Genomic DNA, 22,160 nt, shown 5'->3' on the forward strand with positions numbered 1-22,160 from the left:
GTTTTCTAGGTACTCAATAAAATATCAAATGTGTTTTTCACTGCATTCCCTTAATTAGAATTTTTAAATTTTAAGTCATTAAAATAATCCCTAACTCCTACATATCATCCGATCTTATTTAAACTGGGTCACAATTACTACCTAGGTCAGTGATGGCGAATCTATGACACGCGTGTCAGAGGTGACACACAAACTCATTTTTTTGGTTGATTTGTCTTTGTTAAATGGCATTTAAATATATAAAATAAATATCAAAAATATAAGTCTTTGTTTTACGATGGCTGCAAATATCAAAAAATTTTTATATGTGACATGGCACCAGAGTTAAGTTAGGGTTTTTCAAAATGCTGACAGACCGAGCTCAAAAGGTTCGCCATCGCTGACTAGGTGAAACTACATTAAAGCATCCAGTATAATACAAACTGCTTAGTAACACTTGAATGTCTGCTGATTGAACACCTTATAGTTAGTTCTACCCAAGAGGACAAAAGGAAATGACATAGTAGTTATTGTTAACTGTACTTTAACCATGACAATTTTTTTAAAAAAATGTATATATCTAAAAGGACATCTGCCTTACCACAGTGGAAAGAAAATACCTATAAATCATTTGGGTTCATAATTTACTCTCTAGATGATCATAGTTAAGTGATATAGTTTCATTTGGCCTCATTTTTTAAAATCTATAGTGCCAATAATTTAAAAATCATGCCCTACACAGGCACTAAATATTAAATGTCAACTGTAATTGAAAAATAAAATTTTAAAAATTTTAAAATAAATTTATGCCCTACATAATTCTTAAGACTATCATTAGAATAAAAATAAATGAATGCCAAAATATTTTATATACTTATCTACTTCCACTAAGTAAATGTGGGATGGATTATAATCCATGGAAAAAATTTTAAATCTGATATTTAAAATTTTATTTTTCAGAGAATTTTGAGAAAATTCTATTTGACCACAGTGTGGTAATGATCAGTGAGGAAATGCTATGTATACCCTGAAAACACATACTAGAACACATAGAACCAAACTGGACATACAGTCTATAGAAAATATTATTTTTCTTTGAAGCTGGCTATAAACGTGTTTCTTTTCTATTTGTTTCCTATAGAAGAAAAATATCACAATTAAGTAAAAACAAAGAAAGAAAAGCACCATGAGTAAGAGATAGGGACGGTTTCTAACTTTACCTCTACCATATGTTTCTGAATTGTATAAGTCTTACAATCTTTGGTACCAGTTACTTCATTTGAAAATTAAAGATCCAGAATATTTAAACCCTAAGGTATTTTCCAGTTATAAATTCATAGAGATAAGTAAAGCCAAAAGTTGCTTTATTCTTATGAATGCTGACCTATAACTCTGAAGACACTTTAAATCGTTCATTCAACCCATTTATTGAGTATCAATCATTTATAAGTCACAAACACACAGAAATGAATAGGACATAAATTCTGACCACAAGTAGAAAATCTAAAATAGAAAGAAAGCCCTAACCGGTTTGGCTCAGTGGATAGAGCATCGGCCTGCAGACTGAAAGGTCCCAGGTTCGATTCCGGTCAAGGGCATGTACCTTGGTTGCGGGCACATCCTCAGTAGGGGGTGTGCAGGAGGCAGCTGATCGATGTTTCTCTCTCATCGATGTTTCTAAATCTCTATCCCCTTCCCTTCCTCTCTGTAAAAAATCAATAAAATATATTTTTTTTAAAATAAAATAAAATAGAAAGGAAAAGCACAAAGTTAACTTTGAAAGATACATTGAACAATACAATAAAATGTACATTATTCCAGGTGCTATGGGAACAAAAGAAAAAGTAAATGCTATTAATGTCCTCACAGGGTCTACAATCTAACAAGGGAGAAACAAATATAAATAATTAATCCCAATACTTTTTAAAAATAAAAATGGCACATATCACATGATCTAATCACTTCCCTCTCCCACTTCCTTCCCCTTGCTTATCAACACTATATTTTTAATCATTTACTCTAAGAAATAACCTAAAGACAAGCTAGATTTAGAGTACAAAGTGTTCTGGGGGCCGGGATGAGGGGGGGTTGGAGTGAGAGTCATATTATTTTCTGATTATTCTACAAACCTGCTTTTCAATGGGAAGGGGGGAAGTAACAGAAAACAAATGTAGCAACACCACCTCACCCCCTCTCCACAAGGGGAATGGAGGGATAACACTCAATTTTCCCCTCCTGTTTATCTGTCATACAATCATTATCAGTGTTCAAGTTTTTTTTACATCTGCTCTTGCTCTCTGTGAAACACATCTAGGGATTGGAGCCAAAAACTTCAGATGATAACGGTGATTCCAATAATAAAAACTGTAATTTTTGAAGACCTGGCATGTGGAAGGCATTAAATTAGGCACAAAATGTGTATTTTTTATTTTAATGTATGCATCTATTATTTATAGTATTTTAAACAACCTTGCTAGAAATATTAACAAATTATGAACAAATTGATTCTGATGGCTAGTCTTAAAAGTTATGTAGGGCATGAATTTTATTTTAAAAAATTTTAATTTTCCCTCTTCCACCTCCATCTATCCCCTCCCCCAAAATCACCACACTGTTTATCCTAAGTGTTTTTGCACATAATAACAGAGTTCAATATACATGTTGCAAAAACAAACAAAAATGAAACAGAAAAAGCTCTAGTTATAGCTAGATATTTATATGTCCTTTTTTCAATAATTGATAGATAAGGCACACAGAAAATCAGTGAGGATATCTATAAAGAATATCTATAGACATGACCAAATTTTTATAATTGGTAGATGTAGGTATGGGTAAAGAGTATTCATTTACTTTATTATTTGTTTTCAATTTTTCTCTAGTATAACATTTTTCAAAATAATAAGAGGGGAAATCCACTGAAGTACAGAGAATATAATACATGAAATATAGTTTTTTTTATACATTTTTATCATTGATTGATTGATTTTTACAGAAAGAGGGAGGGAGGGATGGAGGGGCGGAGGGTCAGAGGGAGGGAAATATCGATCAGTTGTTCCACCCACTCATTGGTTCGACCAGAGATCAAACTCATAACCTTGGTGTAGTGAGAGGACGCTCCAAACAACTGAGCTACCCTGCCAGGGCATAAATACATTCTTTTTATTCTGGTAACATCAGGTATTGTTAGTACCTTAAAAAGTCCTATTATTTCCAAATACTGACTTAAATAAAGGTCAACCTCTATACATAGAACTTAAAGAAATGTTATTTCAACCAGTAAATGTGGGTTTTCTTTAACATTTTATTATAAAAATTTCATAAAAGAATATAAAATGGTCAAATGAGACCACAGTACCCTATTACTGAGTTTCAACAACTCTCATCATTTACCAATCCTATTTTGTTTATACCCCAAACTCCACTGTTTGTTTGTTTTGCTGAAGCTTTTTAAAGTAAGTCTCAGAAATCAGATTTATTACCGCCATATACACTTTAGCATAAGCATTAAAATATGAGGTGAAAAAAGAATCATCAAGGAGAATATGTCAAGTGAAAAAAATCAAGTGTGCTACAAAAATAGCTGTTTATAGTTAAGTTGAAAAATTAAGCATAAGGAAATGAGAGAAAACATTCCTAGGATAAAATAAAATTTAAGACAGCAAAATATGCCAGGCTCCAAACCATGTTGGCAATCCAAAAATAACTGATCACACACGCACACACTTAAAATGGAACCATCCAATCCACTGGGGATATAATCTAAGGATATTGAAACTAATAATGATAACATGAGTATAGTACTGAAGGCAAGGACATATACTAAAAGGCAATAGTTTTGGTGTAACATTTTAGTTAACCAAGGACTCCCTCCCCCCCCCCCCCCCCCCCCCGCCCACGGCCACACACACACAAAAGGTATTCAACATAGTACTGGAAGTCCTAGCCAGAAGAATTACGTAGGAAAGGAATAAAAGACATCTAAATTGGAAATAAATAAATAAAATTAGTTCTGCTCACAGACAAATGATCGTATATAAAAAAACCACTAAAGATTCCACACACAAAAAAAATGTTAAAAATAATAAATGAATTCAGGAAAGCTGCAGGATACAGAATTAACAAATAAAAATCACTGCCTTACTATACAATCACAATGAACAATCTGAAAAGGAAATTAAGAAAACAATCCCATTTACAATAAATAGCATCAAAAAGAATAAAATACTTAGGAATTAACTTAACCAAGTAGACAAAAGACTTGTACTCTGAAAACTAAAGAACACTGCAGAAAGAAATTAAAGATGACATAAAGAAATGGAAAGATATCTGATGTTCATGGATTAGAAGAATAAAATAGTTAAGATAAAATATTTCTCAAAGTGATCTACAGATTTAATGCAATCCCTAAAGAAAATCCCAATGGCATTTTTTGCAGAAATAGAAAAGGTCATCTTAAAATTCATATGGAATCTCCTGAATAGCCAAAACAATATTGAAAAAGAAGAAGAAAATTGAAGGTCTCATACTTCCTGATTTCAAGAAAAACTTATTACAAAGCTACAGTAATAAAAACTATGATGCTGGCATAAAGACGGATATATAAACCAGTGGAATAAAACAGAGAGCACAAAATAAACCTTTGCATATATGGTCAAATGATTTTTATCAAGATTAGGGTACCAAGGCCATCAAATAAGAAAGGGTAGTGTTTTCAACAAATAGAATTAGGAGCACAGAATATCTACATGCAGAAGAATGAAGTTGGGCCCTCACCTTATACCACATACAAAAACTAGAGGCCCAGTGCATGAAATTCATGCACTGGTAGGGTCCCTAGGCCTGGCTGGTGATCAGGGCCAATCAGGTTCCCCGCTCCTCCTTCCCTCACTCCCTCAGCACCCTGCCACTGCTGCTGGTCGCCAGCTATGTTCCATGCCGCCTCCTGGTGGTCAGCACACATCATAGCCAGTGATCGAACTCCCAATCTCTGAAACTCCCGAGGGGACAATTTGTCTATTAGCCTTTTATTAAACACGATTATCTCAAGCCCTGGCCTAGGCTCAGAACTTCTAATAGTTATAAGACAGTCTAGTTTTAGTCCTTCCTCCAGGTGAAGAAAAAAAAAAGCAAAGAAGAGTATGTATTAGTGTACTCAGTAAGGAGCAGAAAGAAAAAAAGGGTAGAAAGACAGGGAAGAAAACAGTAGTTTTCTTTATTAATTACACACACACACACACACACACACACACAATGAGCAAATTTATTTGTGGCCATTATCATGATAGACTACTGACCTGGTGCACAGATTTGTGCACATTGAAAGGAACTTATTTAGAAGGTGGCTGGCAGGGTGGGACTGGGCAAGACGGGCCGGACACACCCTGGAGCCAACCTCCCATGGTCCCTCCCTGGCCGGCCACACCTGAAGTGGCACTGTGGCTCAAAGGGTATCTGCAGAGTGAGTGGGGTCCCTCCGGCAGGTGGGATCCCTCGGCTTGGTCTGCGGGAATCAGGCTGAAACCGGCTCTCCAACATCCCCCAAGGGGTCCTGGAGTGCGAGAGGGCACTCTGCAAAGTTACTGTCACAAAGGGTGTGCAACGCAAATGCAAGTGTGCAGTAAACCAGATTTGGGCCAACAGTGCCCCAGCAACAACATAACCCACAGCCGAAGATGGAATCATGTGGCCCCGCGAGGAATCGGGCTCCCTCCTCTTTGGTTCTGGGGAGTGTCACCCGAGAACCGCTGCTGTCCAGTCACTGCACTTGGCAGCCTCCTACGTTCAGCATCTGCCCCCTTGTGGTCAGTGCATGTCAAAGCTGCTGGTCGGACAAACACTTAGCATATTAGCCTTTTATATCTATAACTAGAGGCATCCCCATTTTAGTACCATTCTCTATCCCATCCTCAAGAGCCTGTGATGCTACCAGCTCTGAGCCTTTCCAGAATTCCATGGGTGACATGCTTCTTCTTGGCTTCTCCCTTTGCAGATATTTCTGTTTCCACTGACTACTCCTTAATAAACCAATTAACCCTCACTGATCTGCTTTCCACATTCCAAAATTCTGCTAATTTCTCTTCTGCTGTATCTCTTTTGCAATCTTTGTCATTGTGGATTTATACCTTTTTATGTTTTTACTGTCATTGTACTGGATTTCAAGCAGATGCAGAAATAAAGGTGTGTATTCAATCCACTATATTTAACCAATAATCCAGAGCTTAAATTTTGGTCAAACTAAAATACTATGACCCCCAACCCTAAATGCTTGCACCTTTCCAATTTCCAAACATCCCCATAAAATCCTATCTTTAGTGCTAACTACACCCATAACATCCTTCCTACTCTCCCAAACTGTAAATAATTTATCTACCTCCTGAATTTTCATAGCATGTTGCTTGTATTTCTTCTGGCATTTACTTAGACCATATGTGCTAAGTTTTAATGACTAATGCTCAAAAATCTCCCGCACTGCCCAAAGTTATTCACTTCACTAAAACACTTTAAATTCTATCAATCAGGGATTTATTTAGTAAAATCTGTGAACTTTTGAAATACAAAAATACTCCTCAAAATGATAAGTCTACCATGTTAGTTTAATAAGAATTTTTCTCTATATACCAAATTATGAACCATGAACTGAGTAAATGTGATATTTGATAAAGAAAGGAAATCTTGCACAATTTAAAGGACTAGGAATCTGGCTCTGAAGAAGAAATAATCAGGATATGGATGGAGGTGCGATGAATAATATGCAGGTGTTTAAAAGAATAAAACTTCTAATACACACACACACACACACACATATACTAGAGGCCCGGTGCAAGAAATTTGTGCGGGGGGTGGGGGGGGAGGGAGCCGTGTCCCACAACCCAGCCTGTACCCTCTGCAATCTGGGATCCCTCTCACAATCCAGGACTGCTGGCTCCCAACCGCTCGCCTGCCTGCCTAATTGCCCCTAACCGCTTCTGACTGCCAGCCTGATCACCCCCTAACCACTCCCCTGTCAGCCTGATCGATGCCTAACTGCCCTCCCCTGCAGGCCTGGTCCCCCCAACTGCCCTCCTCTACCAGCCCGGTCACCCACAACTGCCCTCCCCTGCAGGCCCGGTCCCCCCCAACTGACCTCCCCTGCCAGCCTGGTCACCCCCAACTGCCCTCCCTTGCAGGCCTGGTCCCTCCCAACTGCCCTTCCCTGCTGGCCATCTTGTGTCCACATTGGGGCGGCCATCTTGTGTGTTGGAGTGATGGTCAATTTGCATATTACCTCTTTATTATATAGGAGAATATATATATATATATATACATATATATACACACATACACACACACACACACACACACACACACACACTAAGGGCCCAGTGCACGAAATTCGTGCACTGGGTGTGGGGGGGGGGAGTGCCCCTCAGCCCAGCCTGCCCCCTCTCACATACTGGGAGCCCTCAGGCGTTGACCCCCATCACCCTCCAATCGCAGGATCGGCCCCTTGCCCAGGCCTGACGCCTCTGACAGAGGTGTCAGGCCTGGGCAGGGGACCCTCATTTCCCCCCATCACTGGTTCTGCCCCCAGCCCAGGCCTGATGCCTCTGGCCCAGGCATCAGGCCTGGGCAGGGGACCCCCAGACCCCTCCGATTGCTGGCTCTGCCCCTTGCCCAGGCCTGATGCCTCAGCCAGAGGTGTAGACCCCCATCACCCTCTGATCACCTGATCGGCCCCTTGCCCAGGCCTGACGCCTCCACCAGTGGTGTCAGGCTTGGACAGAGGACCCCCATCTCCCCCCGATAACTGGCTCTGGCCCCCGCCCAGGCCTGAGGCCTCTGGCCCAGGAATCATGCCTGGGCAGGGGACCCCCATCTCCCTCTGATCGCTTGCTCCACCCCCTGCCCAAGCCTGACGCCTCTGACCCAGGCTTCAGGCCTGGGCAAGGGGACCATCATATTCCCCCAATCCCCGGCTCAGCCCCCTGCCCAGGCCTGATGCCTCGGCCAGAGGAGTTGACCCTCATCACCCTCCGATCACCAATCACCGGATCGGCCCCTTGACCAGGCCTGAGGCCTCCGGCAGAGGTGTCAGGCCTGGGCAAGGGACCCCCAGCTCCCCGCAGTTGCAGGCTCCGCCCCTGCCCAGGCCTAACGCCTCTGGCTGAGGCGTCCGGCTCAGGCAGCGGGGACCCACAGCTGCAGCGGCCCCGCGATCGTGGGCTCCGCTTTAGGCCCAGGCAAGGGACCCCTAGCTCCCGGGACTGCCAGCTTCGACCGTGTCCAGCTCCCATCGCTGGCTCCACCCCTACTTCCTGCTATCACTGGCCAGGGTGGAAAAGGCGCCTGATTCTCTGATCATGGCTGGGGGGCAGGGCAAAGGCGGCCCCAGGGCCGCCTTTGCCCTGCCCCCCAGCTCTTAGCTCCCCCCTGGGTTTCCGATCACTGTCAGCGGCAGGGGGCTTCTTCCTGCTTTCCCTTTCACCTCCCTGCATTGTGCCTACATATGCAAATTAACCGCCATCTTGTTGGCAGTTAACTGCCAATCTTAGTTGGCAGTTAACTGCCAATCATAGTTGGCAGTTAATTTGCATATAGCCCTGATTAGCCAATGAAAAGGGTATCGTCGTACGCCAATTACCATTTTTCTCTTTTATTAGTGTGTGTGTGTGTGTATATATATATATATATATATATATATATATATATATATATATATATATTTTTTTTTTCCTCCTCAAGGAAAACATCAGGCCAAAAGCATATCAACAATGTTCTCTCTCTATTTCACATATATGCCTCAGGCTACATTTTACCATCTAGAAATATGGTCTTGCCTGCTATTTAAACCAATTTCATCTAAAAATAAAAAGAGAAATGTGGAAAGTTATAGCATGAATTCTGTCACCAAGAGAGAGATAATTTAGAGTTACACACCATTTGGGTAGATAGTAGATCCAATAATCTATAATAATAAAAGCATAATATGCTAATTAGACCGGACAGCCAGATGTCCTTCCGGACATTCTTCCGGACAAAGCCGCGGAGGCTGTGAGGACCTAGGGCAGGCGGCCGTGGCAGCTGTGAGGGCCGAGGGCAGGCAGCCACAGCGGCTGGCAGTGGCAGCAGCGGCATGGTGATGGGTGTGGCGCCTTCCCGTGATCGGCCCGGTCACCTTCCGCAGAAGTGTCAGTAGGACATCCCCTGAGTGCTTCTGGACTGTGAGAGGGGCAGGCTGGGCTGAGGGACCCCCACCACCAGTGCATGAATTTTTGTGCACTGGGCCTCTAGTCTAACCTATCTAATAATAGACAAGCATGGTAATTGACCGTACCTTCGCTACGCCTCCCATTGGCTAATCAGCACGATATGCAAATTAACCCAACCAAGATGGCGGCCGGCAGCCACGCAGCTGAAGCGAGCAGGAAGCTTGCTTGCTCCAGTGATGTAAGAAGCCAAGGTTCCCTGCCTGCCGCAGCCCAGCTCTGAGCTCTGAAAGCAACGAAGTTTCAATTATAGAAGCTAAACAAACCCCAGATACCTGCTTTCAGCAGGCCATGGCCACAGAGCTGGAGCGAGCAGGAGCTGGCTCTTAGCTCCAGTGACGGCAACGAAGTTTCAATTATAGAAGGTAAATAAATCCCAGAATTAAAAAAAAGAGAGAGAGGCTGGGAGTTTCAGTCACCGGCCAGCCTGAAAACGGCCCTCAGCCCCTCACCCAGACTGGCCAGGCACCCCAGTAGAGACCCCCACCCTAAAGGGAGTGTGACCAGCCTGAAAACAGCCATCAGCCCCTCATCCAGACTGGTCAGGCACCCCAGTGGGGACCCCCACCCTGAAGGGGGTGTGACCAGCCTGAAAACAGCTATCAGGCCCTCACCCAGGCTGGCCAGGCACCCCAGCGGGAGCCCACCCTGATCCGGGACACCCTTCAGGGCAAACCAGCCGGCCCCCACCCGTGCACCATGCCTCTATCCTATATAGTAAAAGGGTAATATGCAAACTGACCCTAACAGCAGAAGGACTGGGAATGACTGGTCACTATGACACACACTGACCACCAGGGGGCAGACGCTCAATGCAGGAGCTGCCCTCTGGTGGTCAGTGCGCTCCCACATGGAGGAGCTGTGTTCAGCCACAAGCCAGGCTGATGGCTGCCAGTACAGTGGTGGTGGTGGGAGCCTCTCCCGCCTCCTCAGCAGCACTAAGGATGTCAGACTGCAGCTTAGGCCTGCTCTCCGCTGGCTAGTTGACATCTCCCGAGGGCTCCGGGACTGCCAGAGGGATGTCTGATTGCCAGCTTAGGCCCAATCCCCCCCGGGAAGTGGGCCTAAGCCAACAGGTGGTCATCCCCCGAGGGGTCCCAGACTGCGAGAGGGCACAGGCCGGGCTGAGAGACACCCAGCCTCTAGTATACTATAACAGAGGTACCTCAAAGAATACAGGTGTTATATTTGAAGTACCTCAGGTGTAGTGAGATTTCGAAAGCTGGATAAAGGAACACCAGAAAAAGCGAACAGGATCCAAACACAGAGTCTGGAGAATACTATAATAAAATAGTTGACCTTGCACTATCCTTCTCAGTTCCTTAATTCATTCTTCCTAATCTTTCCAAGTTTCTAAGGATAATATCCTTAAAAGATGTAGTATCAGGGTTTTCCTTTCCTGCAGGTCCATTAAAAGGTGGTAAGTTATATTTCTCAAATTGTGTTAGCTTTATTAAAAACACACACACACAAAAACAAATCTCAGAAAAGACAATCTATACAGTCGCGAAAATATTTGCAGAAATAACTCAAATGTCTAGCAGATGATAATAAAATTTGGTACATTCATACATGGACTATATTTTGGCAATAAAAAATAAAATACTGACACATGCTACATGGGTGAGTCTTAAAAACATATACTAAGTGAAAGAGCTAATGACAAAGGATATACTATGTCATTCTATTTATATGAAATATCCAGAATAGGTGAATCTATGAAAACAGAAAGCAGAATAGTGGTGCCTAGGGCTGCATGATTTGTAGGGATAATGGGAAGCTAATGAATACAGAGTTTCTTTGTGGCAGGGCGAGGGGGTAATGAGAGTGTACTAAAATCAGATTGTGGTTGCAATTGCATAACTCATACTGAAAAAAATTGAATTGAACATTTTAAGTGGGCAAATTATATGGCATGTTAATTATATGTTAATAAGGCTGTTAAAAAAAATTACCTCTGGACAAAATGGTATCTCTAATACTACAATGAAGTGCTAGCATTGAGAACAGACCTAAAATGTATCTTGCTAATAAAGAGTAAAAATGTAAATTGATTTTGCTTATAGTTCAAAAATATTTTTTTGTTAAAAATCCTAGTCTTATTTTGTGGTAGATTAAATCTCCCCATTTTCAGGATAGTTTAAAATTCCTTCTAATGTTTATCGGGGCTGAAAAACTTAAACCAACTGGCATAATTATGTTCCTATCCATCTCATTCACCAACTCTACTACACCCAAAATACATTATATATTTGATATATATATTTTTTTTACCATCTTCTAGTTGTGAAATATAAATGGGATTTCTAATAAAGGGGTAGGAAGCAGAGAAAACATTGGACTGCAAACTTTGTAAAAATTAAATATTTTAAATTTAGTTACCTTAACAAAAATGAGTTAAGAGGTATGTTTCAAACAATTCTAACAGATAAATTTTATAAGACATTCACCTCTGCAAATATCTGTAGAAAAACAGGCAACTCATTTATCTCTCTGGTCCTGGTTCTTAATCTTCAAAATGAGCATGATAAATTACTGATCCCCAGTGTCCCTTCCAGTTCGATTAGTCTGTAAATTCTATATGATCCTATAATCTAGTCAATGCTACCACAATCCTATTTTTAGTATACTGGTTGGTTGCATGCTAGAGCAATAAATTAATCATAAAGTTTATATTTACAATAAGAGTCTAAATTATTTAGGTTTATTTCCAATAGAGTTTATATTATTCAAGTCCATCTCATCACCACTTTTAGCAATAAGCAAAAAGTTAGCCATGTAAAGTAGCCAAGACCAAATAGTTAAGGATTTTTTTTACAGACTACAGATATTTTATTTGTACATAAGCAAAGCAGTACTAAAAGCATATTTATGTGTCCACAATTAGTAAACGTGTTGATTTTCTGTTTAAAGATGCAACAACTCAAATCCTCCTGGGGTAAATAAAGAAAGACAGGCTGAGAAATACTAGTACACTTAGGGCTATCACCGTGTCTGGCTGTCAACCTATTTTTTAATCTTTCCCTCCCCCCCCCCATACATATATGTATATACTTTATTGCCTTTATGTTTCTGCTGGTTTAATATAATTAGTATACTAAATAGTTATCTGCATTTATTTGGTTTCTAAAAATATATAAAATGCATTGGAATAGAGCTCCTGCATCTTCAGTGATGACTGGGGGAATTAAGTGGGTAATTCCTATTAATACTAACTGAAGTCTCACATAAACCTACAAGCTCAAATATTAAATCACTTAGATTTCTGCATCTTTACCACACTGTTTTCTCCACTCACTCCAACCCTACTTTTCAAAATTATACCTATTCTTACACTCCCACCCAATTCCATGAAACTTTTTCAGGTTCTTCACAATAGATGGTCTCTTTTCAATCTTAATAGTACATTATTAATTCCTCTTTTAAAATACTCACCATATTGATATTATTTTTATACTTCTCTTAGATTCACTCATCCCAAATATTCAAATGTCATATTGTAAACTCTCAGACAACAAAGACTATGCCTCCCCTGTAATATTAGAATTAGCGATTTCCACATAGAAAATATTTAGCAAAACTGAACTGAATTAAATAAAATGACTCTTTCTGGACAACAGAAAACTTAGAAAAGTAACAATCACAAAGAGTATTTCTTTTTGTCTTTTGATATTCATATACTAAAAGTTACTGGCCTAGCCAGTTTGGCTCAATGAATAAGAGCTTCAGCCTGCAGACTGAAGGGTCCCAGGTTCGATTCTGGCCAAGGGCACATGCCTAGGTTGCGGGCTTGATCCCCAGTAGGGGGATGCAGGAGGCAGCCAATCAATGATTCTCTCTCATCATTGATGTTTCTATCTCTCTCTCCATTCTTCTCTAAAATCAAAAATTGTATAAAAAAATAAATAAAAGTTACTTATATGTTTTACACTAATAAGCATAAATATAGCTAATAAATATTTTAGGTTAAAAAATGTCGTGTAGGTCTATAATTGTTAAACTTTCTATTCCTCAAGATATTTTTATATACTAACCACAAAATACTTGAGATTTTAAATTTTTTACATTTACAGTGAGCTTACACAAACTGAACACAACTCTCCAGTGCACAACTGCTATTTGTAAATGGGTTTACTGTTAATCCCATGTTGGATTTAGCTGTTCAAAGATGTATTGAAAAATTATCTTAAAATAAATCAAATTGCCCAACAAGTAATTATACTTTCACTTATCCCATTATTTTACAAATTGCTCTAGTTCATTCTTTATTACAAACAGAAGCTTCTTTGTGTCACAATATGAGAGGTAAAATTAACAATATTACTTATGAAGCCTAAAAAGAATGGTATGTACTTGGAAAGCATTTTAGTATTTGAATAGTGGTCATATTGCCACATTACCATGGACTCATTCATCCATCCAACAAATATTTACTTAGTAATTATGTGCTAGGCATTATGCTACAAGGCATACCAATAAATAGGAGAGATATACCTATGGGAGCAAGTCCTAAAATTGTCAAGAATACATAAACACAGAGCCACTGTGTACAGCTGTGAAAATTGTCCACTGTACAGTTTATATGAACTACATGACAAAGTACCCCTTGCAGTTGTGGTGCCACTCAGCAACCCTTCTCACACATGTAATTGCAGAGGGAGAAATCATATTCCTATGGTTTAAGAATTTTCATGTAAACCAAGATAAACCAGTCATTGTGTTACTGAACTCAAAGGGTTCACTGCTTGGAGTGTTCTATTCAAGAAAAAGACATGGTTATTGTTAGGTAGTTTTATTTACTTGCAGCAAGTAGTAAAGGAGACAGGGTATTCACATCCAAAGCTCTGTCTCCTGGAAGGGAAGCTTAGTCATTGCTTATATACACTGTTTGGTTAATTACATGCTGATTTCTTCTTTGTAACTGACTAAACTTACTTTCCCATCAAGCTCATCAGGTGACAGCTGCATCTGCAAACTAACTGCTCCATTTTAACGTATGGCAAGAAGAGCACTTAGTAAAAACAGCCCAGACCTTGAGATTCTTGCCCTACCAAACAATAGTCTTCTATCTTCAACCATTCATTGAGTTTCTAAAAACAAACAAGCAAACAAACAAACAAACAAACAAACCTTGGGATCCTTAATCTTAAAACAGCACACTCAAAAATAGTACCTTTCAGAATGCAGACTGGTGCAGCCACTATGGAAGACAGTATGAAGTTTCCTCAAAAAACTAAAAATGGAACTCCCATTTGACCCTGTGATCCCACTTCTAGGAATATATCCCAAGAAACCAGAAACACCAATCAGAAAGGATATGTGCACCCATATGTTCATAGCAGCACAATTCACCATAGCTAAGATCTGGAAACAGCCTAAGAGCCCATCAGTAGATGAATGGATTAGAAAACTGTGGCACATCTACATGATAGAATACTATGCTGCTGTAAAAAAGAAGGAACTCTTACCATTTGCGACGGCATGGATGGAACTGGAGAGCATTATGCTAAGTGAAATAAGCCAGTCAATGAAGGAAAAATACCACATGATCTCACTCATTCATGGATAATAAAGACCATTAAAAACTTATGAACAATAATACAGAGGCAGAGCTGCCTCAAACAGATTGTCAAACTGCAGCGGGAAGGCCGGGGAGGGTTGCGGGGCAGGAGATCAACAGAAGGACTTATATGCATGCATATAAGCATAACCAATGGACATAAGACACTGGGGGGTAGGGGAGGCCAGGGGATTGTCAAGAGTGGGGGGTGGGGGGAAGGACACATATGTAATACCCTGTGTAATACTTTAAGCAATAAAACAATAAAAAAAAAGTAGTACCTTTCAGAATACCTAGTTTGCTTAAACTAGCTTAAGTTGATGTCTAGTATTGACATATAAAACTAATTTCAAATGAATAACCAGTGTTTGAGAGGCTAAATATCTTGCACAATAAAATTACGTTGCAGAAAACTAAAACAAACTCCTAAATACAGGGAACAGATTGGCGGTTAGAGAGGAAGGAGGTTGGGAGGTAAGCAAAATGGATGAAGGGGGTCTACTTTGGGGTTGAGCACTTTGTGCTGTATACCGATGTTAAATTAGTTATCAGAAATATATTATTTTATATAAGATGCTCAATATATCACATATTTATATAGACCAGCAATTTCCAACCTTTTTCATCACATGGCACATATAAACTAATTACTAAAATTCTGAGGTACATCAAAAAAATATATTCTGCTGATCTGACAAAAAATAGGCATACTTTAGACTGATTTATATGAAAAAAAGTAGTAATTACCTACCCTTTTTGCTCCAAAGTTACTTTTTTTAAAAATTTGATTTTAGAGAGGGTGGAAGAGTGAGGGGGGAGAAAAGGGGAGAGAGAGAGAAACATCAATGTGAGAGAGATACATCTATTGGTTGTCTCCCATATGCACCCTGACTGGGAATCAAACCCATAACCTTTTGGTGCCCAGGATAATGCTTCAACCAACTGAGCCACACTAGCCAGAGTCAAAGTAACTTTTTAAAAAATTAGGTGCCTATACTTGTATATAAGGATTTCTGGTACCAAGAATTAATCAATTAGATGCAACCTTATTATGTGACATGACCAATAAGATGCAACTCTATTATATGACTTATATTCTAGTATTTATGGTTCAAGACAGTGCATTCACACTAGACAGCCATTGTCATGTTAGTTGTTGTCAATCTAAGGAAAATTAGGTCAGTGCCCCCAACTAAATAGTCAAGTATTGCATGTTTTAAAAATTCTTGTGGTACTCTGGTTGAAGGTCGCTAACGCAGACACATACAACCTGTCAGACATTATACTAGTTATTGCCTTTCAGTCATCTCTGTGGTCTTTTCTTCCTATGCCCATCCCTTACATATTACAGTTTCTCAGGTGTCATTCCTATTTCCACCCCCTTTGGGGGATCCAACTTCATATCTCTTCATATTCAATTGTCATCTATGTGTGGCAACTCTCAAATTTGTATTTTCTGCCCCCTTTTTTGTTCTCTTAGAATCTCTCCTCAAATCCACATATACAGTTCCCCATTACATACCTACACTTGGGTGTCCAACAAGCACCTCAAATTCAACACATTCCAACGTACATTTAGAATCATCCCACACAATACCATTCCTCCTAAGAGCCATAAATCAGTGAGCAGCCCTACCATCTGCTGAACTGGTCAAGATAGCCCTATTCCTCTCACCAAATCTCACTTCTTCTATATCTCTTTAAAATGGGTCTTACTACTTTGTTTCATCCTCAATATTCCAATAATTCTTACCATGATCAACTCTTGCCTAATATTCTAGGTTTCTGTATCTCTAACTATGCTCCCACCTTTCTAATCCATTTGACATTGCTGTCAGAGTGATCTTTCTAAAATGCAAGTGCTCACATTGCTCTCTTACTGAAGGGCTGTACTGGAGTCATCATTGCCCTCCTGTAAAAATTCAAATTCTCTGACATGGTTTGCATGACCATTGGCCCTATCTCTTAATAACTCCCTTTCCTCTTCCCTTGTCTTCTGTACCTCAAACTCCTTCTAGGAAAGGCTGTTTCTTTTGTCTGGTATACTAGTACTTTCATCAATCTGGACCAGCACCCATTCCCTTGATCTGGCTAATATCTGAGTATCATTCATATCTCAGGTTGTCTCCTTCCTCTGAAAGCTTTCCCTAATTATTTCTGTCCAGATTACTGCCCTTATGATTTCATAGCTCCTCATATTTGACCCTTAGTATTGCACTTACTCTACCATCAATGATGTATTTGTCTCTCACTAAACCAAAAACTTATTTATCAGTTTCACTAGCACCTTAGCTACTATCTGACACACAGAATTACTGAATAAATATTTGTTAAATGACTGAGTCATCAGACTTTCCTATGGTGAATTTGATATTATTTAAAATAACCTCCAGAATAAGAGTCATGTCTTCATAACATAAAAGTGAATAAGAATTACAGCTAAAAACACAAGAGTCAAATCTACCATACAATACAGTACATTCAAAAGATATAAGTGACAGTAACTTTAAAAATTCCATAATTTTTAAATAGTACTCTTATGAGAGTTCCTGTGTGTAGTATCATTAATGAAGATCTGAGAAATAATAGAGAATTAACCAAGATGAGACTGGGAAAGTGGGTAGGCTAGGTTACATATTAGCAAAATGACTCCCTGAACATCAGCAACATGATGTGTTTCATACTCTGTCTCAGCAAATACATCACTATATGGTAAATCAAAGAATCTTCCAAGATAAATGAAACTGAGTCAAAACCTAACATGTTAAATTTAATATTTTCCCAGAGCAATTTCTCAGGTAACAAGTCATGATAACACTTCTGTTCTCCTTTATAAAGCTAGTGAAAACAATTGTATTTTTAACTTACCTGAAGCACCTTCATTATATCACATGCTCAAAAAAAAAAGATCATAATTGCACAGTACAAATTTTGATTCTACCAATTGTAAGATTTCATATGATTCAACAAATCTAAATATTCAACAGAGCTATTATGATACTGACACAGTTTCTTTATTCTAGGCTGAAATACTCTCAAATTCAAGTGTAATGATTTTAAACATGCATTTAAGAACATTAAATTATTGTATTCTGAATACTTCCAGGTCATTCAGAGCACTTTCTCCAATTTTGAAAATTTTTGAGTTATACTGTACATACCTAAAACATCCCATTCAGAACTAATTTTAGAAATTTACTCAAATAAATAAAATACTCATTAATGATGCCATTGAGTGTCCATCAAAAGGAGGAAAAGGAAAATTCAAGAGTAAAAGACCATTATAAAACTAATCAAATGAGACAAAAGCAAGCAACTAAAATACAAGACACAAACCACTGCCAATTTGTAGTAGATGTGATTGCAAAAGAATAATTGCACCTAACAAAATATGTAGTCTTAACACAGAGTATAAATAACTATGATATAGCCACTTAAGAGAACAACCTAACATAAATACAGTCTTTAAAAGCTTAAAATGATTTCAAATTTGAATTTAACATAGAAAATTACATGAAATCTGGAAAATAAAAATCTACAGATGGAAGTTTAGTACTGTGTGTTTTACCTCTGGGAGTTGCAGGCTGCACCATGATTCTATTCTTACATTATAAATCTGTTGTGTGGGGAGCGGGGGAGGAATAACTGTGTTACAGAGGGGGAAAAAGAAAAGGATAGAACAAATTGCTGTAAGAACATGTAGTTTTTTAATGTGTCTTAATCTTTACAAGTAACCTTATTCTTTAAAGTTTCTTATTTATATAAATGCATTCATCTATATGTAAAACACCGAATGCCCTTCGTGTTTCTTAGTATAAGAATGATCCAGAGAAGTCACCGCTACTTAATTCACATTATTGCATTGTTGAAACCCATACTATCATAAGAAAAATGAGGAAGGGATTCTTTTGTATTTTTGCCTTCCCCATCATAAACCAAAACACCAATGCAAAGCATAAAACACTACAGCAAGGAGAGGAGAGGAGAGGGACTGTTGGAACAGCAGCTGTGTTGAAGCTCAGAAAGGACAAGCGTTGGCAGATTTGTGAGGCGATGCCTGCAACACAATGTGCCTAGAGATACTCTGACTCCTAAATTTTGAAGAGTCTGTACTTGATGTTTTGCCTTTTAGAGAACTGTATCTCTCCCTGCCACAGAATATTTTTTATTGAGATGTCCCAATTCATCAGTCTTAGTATGTTGCCACTGGGTGGAGGGCTGTTAATTTATGAAATGAAGAAAAATATGGTCAAGATTAACTCAGAAATGAGTAGGTATCATAAAAACACCTCATACCTATGTACTTTACTTCAGTTTAAAGCATTCTCTTTTCATTTAGAATTTAAACTCAACTGAAAGTACTTAACAGGTGTAAATGAACTTTGAGGAGTACAAAAGCAGAAATTCACACAGCAGGCTTAGATGTAAATGAAACAATATGTATACATTTACACTTGACACAAAATGAAAGGTGGACAAATACTGAAGATCTAAATAGGTTTTTGGAAAGGATACATAGGAAGCAAAAACTTGACAAAGTTCAAGCCTCTATTTTTTCCTATTTTTTAACATTTATAATTAACTCCTTTTTAATTATAATTAACATAGTTTATTTTCATGTGTACAACACAGTGATTCAACATTAATAGACCTTACAAAGTGAATACTACAATAAGTCTAGTAACCATCTATCACCATAAAAGTTACTATGCTATTTACTTTACTAGAGGCCCGGTGCACGAAATTTGTGCACTCGGGGATCCTTCAGTCCAGCCTGCGCCCTCTTGCATTCCGGGACCCCTCGGGGAATGTCCAACTGACATTTGTAATTTCTACATATTTGCCCTGGCCAGGTAGCTCAGTTGGTGAGAGTGCTGCCCTGATATGCCAAGGTTGTGGGTTTGATCCCTGGTCAGGGTACATACAAGAATCAGCCCATGAATGCACAAATAAGTGAATGAACAAATTTCTGTCTCTCCCTAAAATCAATTTTTAAAAAGTTTAATGTCAACATATTTTTATATATCAAGTGAAAATAAGTCAAAGATAAAGACACACAAAACACATTTTTTTACAAAAGCAAATAGAATTTGTTGCCAGTAAGCCTGAAATACAAGAAAAAGTCAAATCTCTTCAGGCTGGAAAAGAATCTCTGATATACAAAAAGAAATGAAATGTCAGAAAGAGTAAGTATGTGCATAAATATAAAATGTTTATCTTCAAAATTTAATTAAAAGATGACTGGCTATTTAAAACAGAAATAGTAATGATCTATTATTACCTTTATAACAAATATAAGAAACTTTAAAAAAGAACTACACCATTTGTTGAAAAGACTGTCTTTGTCCATTGTTATGTTCTTGCCTCCTGTCAAATATTAATTGACCATAAAGGCATGGGCTTATTTCTGTGCACTCTATTCTGTTACACTGATCTATAATGCCTGTTCTTATGTCAAAACCATGCTGTTTTGATAGCTAGTAGTATAATTTATTATCAGGTAGTGTGTCACCTCCAACTTTGTTCTTCTTTCTCAAGATTGCTGAGGCTATTTGGGGTCCTTTGTATTTACATATAAATTTTTGAAATATCTGTTCTAGATCTGTGAGATAAGCAATTGGTATTTTAAGAGGAATTGCACTACATCTTTAGACTGCTTTGGGTAGTATGGACATTTTAATGATGATAATTTTCCCTATCCATGAACATGGTACATGCTTCGACTTATTTATATCTCCCTTAATTTCTTTCTTCAATATCTTATAGTTTTCTGAGTACTGGTCTTTAATCTCCTTGGTGAAATTAATCCCTATATACCTTAATTATTTTTGTTGAAATAGTAAAAGGGATTGTTTCCTTATTTCTCTTTCTGATAGTTTACTATTGGTGTATAAAAATGCCACCAAGTTCAGACTATTAATTTTGTTACCTACTACTTTGCTGAATTAATTTATTAGATATAATAGTTTTATGGTGGAGTCTTTAGGGTTTTCCATATATAATATATCATCTGCAAAAAACACCAAACAGTTTTACTTCCTCCTTTCCAATTTGGATGCCTTTTATTTTTCTTCTTCTCTAATTGCTGTGGCTAATACTACCATCCTCTATAACAGCGGTTCTCAACCTGTGGGTCGCGACCCCTCTGGGGGTCAAACGACCTTTCACAGGGGTCGCCTAAGGCCATCGGAAAACACATATATAATTACATTACAATTCATAACAGTAGCAAAACTACAGTTTTGAAGTAGCAACGAAAATAATTTTATGGTTGGGGGTCACCACAACGTGAGGAACTGTATTAAAGGGTCATGGCATTAGGAAGGTTGAGAACCACTGCTCTATAATAAAAGCTGCCGGGAGCCGGTCCATCCTTGCTGTTTCAAGGGACCTGGCATATATGGCAGATGGTTCTTAATATGTTTGCTCACCTTCTTGGCGCTGTGTTTTAACCAAGGTCACCTCTCCGAGAAAGGTTGAATTCCCAGGTAGGGATTTTCCCCTGAAGTTAGGGAGGGAATAAAACCCCTCAACTAAGTTGCAGGCGGGTAATTAATCACTTTAACTACGAACAATCATGCTTAAGCTACATAATCTTTACTCCCTGGAATGGAGATAAGAAACGCCCTAACCTTTGTAATAGAGATTGATAGGATTGAATCAACTGGTATAAATACAGATGTAACTAGACAGCAGAACACAGAACTCAGGAGACAGAATTCAGAAGACAGAACCTACACGGAGCCTGGAGACAGAAGAACACAGAACCTACACAGAATGTTCTCTAGAGACAGAAGAACTTCGCTGGAGAGAACATGGCAAAAGATCCTGGACTGAACCTGACTACAGAAATTGGCAAGAGAACCTGACTAGAACCTGGTGACTGAACTTGGCTGGAGATCCTGAACCTGGCTGAAGAACCTAGCGAGGGAACATGGCTACAGAACCTCTCTGGAGATCCAGACCAGAACTTGGCTGGAGATCCTGGCTGGAGATCCTGGCTAGGCTGCTGATCAACTGAACACTGTCTCCGTGTTCTTCCTTCTTCGCCGACTCCGTCTACGCCTTTGGGAACCCCTGGACCTGCTGGGGTTGGACCCCGGCAAAAAGCCTAATATGCTAAGTGTCTGGTCGTCCATTCAAACACTCAAAGCACAATATGCTAATGAATGCTAAGGCCACTCAATCACTCGCTAAAACATGCACTGACCACCAGGGGGCAGATGCTCCGAACGGTAGGTTAGCTTGCTGCTAGGGTCCGGCCGATCAGGACTGAGCAAGATGGGTCGGACATGCTCTGGAGCCCTCCTGCTGTCTGTCCCCGGTTGGCCAACCTCCTGTGTCCCTCCCCGGCCCCAATCATGCACCGGTGGGGT

General features: G+C 39.2%; 2 protein-coding genes across 3 annotated transcripts in view; both read right to left on the reverse strand.

Annotated features, from left to right (window-relative positions):
* Positions 1–22,160, reverse strand: part of LOC132211130 (ubiquitin-conjugating enzyme E2 R2-like) — a 920,533-nt gene that overhangs the window by 664,589 nt on the left and 233,784 nt on the right. The gene's annotated exons all lie outside the window — the stretch shown is intronic.
* Positions 1–22,160, reverse strand: part of COG5 (component of oligomeric golgi complex 5) — a 196,409-nt gene that overhangs the window by 96,369 nt on the left and 77,880 nt on the right. The window lies entirely within an intron of this gene.

The sequence above is a fragment of the Myotis daubentonii genome, chromosome 10 (genome assembly GCF_963259705.1).
Source record: "Myotis daubentonii chromosome 10, mMyoDau2.1, whole genome shotgun sequence".
Taxonomy (NCBI): Eukaryota; Metazoa; Chordata; class Mammalia; order Chiroptera; family Vespertilionidae; genus Myotis; species Myotis daubentonii.